This window comes from Ceratina calcarata, unplaced genomic scaffold, assembly GCF_001652005.2.
Source record: "Ceratina calcarata isolate Rehan_Ccalc_2016 unplaced genomic scaffold, ASM165200v1 scaffold447.2, whole genome shotgun sequence".
Lineage (NCBI taxonomy): Eukaryota > Metazoa > Arthropoda > Insecta > Hymenoptera > Apidae > Ceratina > Ceratina calcarata.
Window position 1 is genome coordinate 34049 of NW_017168598.1, and position 3546 is coordinate 37594.

At 32.1% G+C, this 3546-nt stretch overlaps 1 protein-coding gene across 4 annotated transcripts in view; it reads right to left on the reverse strand.

The window, feature by feature from the left end:
- LOC108627185 (uncharacterized protein DDB_G0283357) overlaps positions 1-3546 on the reverse strand; it is a 44558-nt gene that overhangs the window by 30266 nt on the left and 10746 nt on the right. The gene's annotated exons all lie outside the window — the stretch shown is intronic.

Genomic DNA, 3546 nt, shown 5'->3' on the forward strand with positions numbered 1-3546 from the left:
ATAAAAAAAAACCACTTCTAATTTTCTGACAAATTCTTCTAGACTTACTAACATTTCTATCTATATCCGACGTTTTAGTGTAACTTACGATCATGAAAACGTGTGTGCAAACAACGCACTTTAGTATCAGCATAGAATAATAATTAGAAGAATAAATAGAATAATAAAAAAACACTTCTAATTTTCTTCTAGACTAGCCATCCTAAGCCTTGAAAGTTCCCACTTTTCTAAATACAAATTTTCTATTTATCTCAAACAACTCACTTTAATATCATCAAGAGAATTAATAAAATAATAAATAAAAAACAAACACTTATAATTTTCTGACAAATTCTTCTAGACTAGCCATTCTAATCTTTGAAAGTTTCCATTTTTACTACAATTTTCCTATTTATCTCAGACGTTTTACTATAACTAATTTACGATCATGTAAACGTGAGTGCTTGCCTGGATAAAGATAATATAATATATGCATATTTACTTACTACCTAAATTGTGATGCTATTAGTTATACTGTCTAGTTTCGTTGACTCTTATCGACTTCCATTAATACAACTGATCGTATCGAATGAAGAATTGTACACATCTATATCTTATATGTCCTCTACAATAGAAAAGGTGTAACTTTTCCACGCTTACATCATTAAGTCTATCTATTTTTCCAGTATTGCGCGAGTGACGTACAGCAAACAAAGATATTAGTTATTAATATTAATAAATGTCTGATGGAGAGACAGAATTATGCATAATTCAGTATCAGTACCGAAGGGGACAAAAACAAGTTAGTTAGAATCTCGACGAGATTAATGAAAGATAATTATTATAGAATGATTTGTATCGGCCAAAGATCATGTCCAATTGCAAAAGTAGAATACTAAGTCTTATTGTTACTGATACAAGTTAATTGTTATTTTCGCGGACTTTAAACATTGGTCGATTCTTTATCTATTTCTCCCGGTTATCACTTTGTGTTTATCTATTATTTCTATGGACGATTAACAGTTCTTCTATATGAATCCACGTCTACGTACAGGATTGCTCCATGTGTTACTTAAAATGTAGTTGCAATTTCGAATAAACTGAATGCACTGATTTCTAATCACTGGCTTATTTTTATAGATAAAAATACAATGAATAAGAATAAAAAACAGGTCAGTGATTAGAAATTATGAAGAAATTTTTGTAAATTTCAAAGAAGGCATATGGTATACAAGTATAAATGAATCATATATAGTTGCAACTACGAATAGAATGTAAAATAATACAGACTGTCCCAGAAAAATCATTAGAGCCGAAAAAGGATGATTCTTTAGGTGTTTTTGAGCAACAATTTCCTTTGGCGAAATGCAAAGCGAGGTATAGTTTTTGAATTACTAACGAAAAACACTGACCAATGAGAGCGCGCGTAAGGCCTGCGCTGACCAATGGCCGAGCGCCACGAACTGAGCCACCATTGCCGTGACTGAGCGCGGGCCTTACGCGCGCTCTTATTGGTCAGTGTTTTCCGTTAATAATTCAAAAACGATGCCTCGCTTTGAATTTTGCCAAAGGAATTGTTGTTCAGAAACACCTAAAGAATCACCCCTTTTCGGCTCTTATTCGAAATTTAATAAAGAATATAATATACAATTAATAATTAATGGAGCAACCTGTACGAACGTAATAACGTAGTAACAGGCGTTTGATAGCATAATAATTAGAATATCACATGCACTTTAAGTAGGATTGTCAAACACTTATCTATACAGATAGTGTCCCGATGTTATATACCACGAATGTGACACGATAGTAATAATACACGTATGTATATTCATGACTGAAAGCAGTTTTATGTATACCCTTTGAAGTATGATAAGATATGAAATTAGAAATCAAAGAAGCATGGGAGCCCTTTGCCATATAAATATCTTGTATTCGCATAAGTACTAATGTGCAACGAAATATCATCTGTTATAAGCAGAAAATTTAGATAATAGAGACACCCTAATTGTATTGATTTCGTGCACTATCAACATTTTCCTTAATTATAATTAATAGACGCGTAAAAGAGAAATTCGACATAGACGAGCACATTTAGAGCAGAAATTTTCTTAACGGAAATCCCGCTAATATAATAAATTAATAAATTACAACCGAGCGTCTCGGTTCGTTTCGTAAATAGATAAAAGCGAATAAATTAGTCGCGACGAAATAAGAAGAGAAACGACTAACGAGTTTAATTACAAATCGTGTTACCACGCTCTACCCGCGATAGTAAATTCTGTACAAATTGGCATTACGTATATCACAGTTACAATACATAAACACGTGGACAAATGCGGGAGGAAATTCTGCACAGCACTGCTTGCCTTAGCTTTCTACAGCTAGACATCTCACTAATACCACATCTCTAAACATGAAAATTACATAAAACACAAGCGACGTCCATCTTTTTCTCATTGTGCAAGCATTTTTATCTGAGCAATTCGATACGTCTATCCTATAACCTAACATTCACTGGATTTATATCTCGAAACCGGATCTATCAATTTGTCACAGAACAGAACACTGTGTATCGTTTCTGTCACGATTTTTGATTTACCTTAGGAAGAAAACAACAGGCAGGAAGCAAAACCGATGTAAAGTGGGGAATACTAATATGAGAGAAAATGCATGAAAGAAACGCATGATTAAAAGCTGAAATTGTCCTAAATTCTGCTAGTATATGTGGAGACGTTGCTTGACATGGTCCCCAATGATTATTTAAGCTCTGCGTAAAAGCAAATTAACACCCAGCATAGGTATTATCATAATCCCGACAAGAAAGCTTTCTCGACACACGTTTTAAATAGTAGAACCGTTTTTTAAAAGCATTTACATTTCCCTTCTGTTTCATGTATGTAATAACACTCTTGAATTCAAATTCAACACTAAATAAAATATTGTATTAGGTGAAGCTTATTATAATAAAACGGAAAATTACAATATTTAAGATATCAAAAGTTAGTTAAGTACCAAAATTATTAAGGTATAAAGTTAGTTTGTTCAGTTTTTATAGTTAGTATCTAAGCGAACTGCGAAATATTATTTAGTGCTGTTTTACTAAATGTACAAAATGCTATTAGAAAACATGAGAAATTCAAATGCTTCACGTTTCTTCTTTTTCATTGTCCAGTTCCGTATTATACAGAGGCCCTCATTAATATTGGTGACATTTCAAAGCGGACTAACTTTTTCATATTGGACTGATCAACTTAATTTGTTTTAGATGTTAGCAAGCTTAGTTTCTTGGATAAAAAAACTCTAAGAAGTTCGTAATAAAGTAAGAGCCTTTTAACATCTTTATTTGAGTCAGTAACGAGAGCCTGAAACATGATTTTTGTAGATCTAATAAGTTTCATCAAAATCGATTAAAATTGCTATGAGTTACAAATTATTTCAAATTGACAGGTTTTAATAATTTTCTATAATTGAAACAAACCGAAATATCTTCACATGTTTCAATGCTTCTAATTTTTCTGTACTTCAGTCGATATTAATGAAATTTTGTACATGAACTTATTTCGA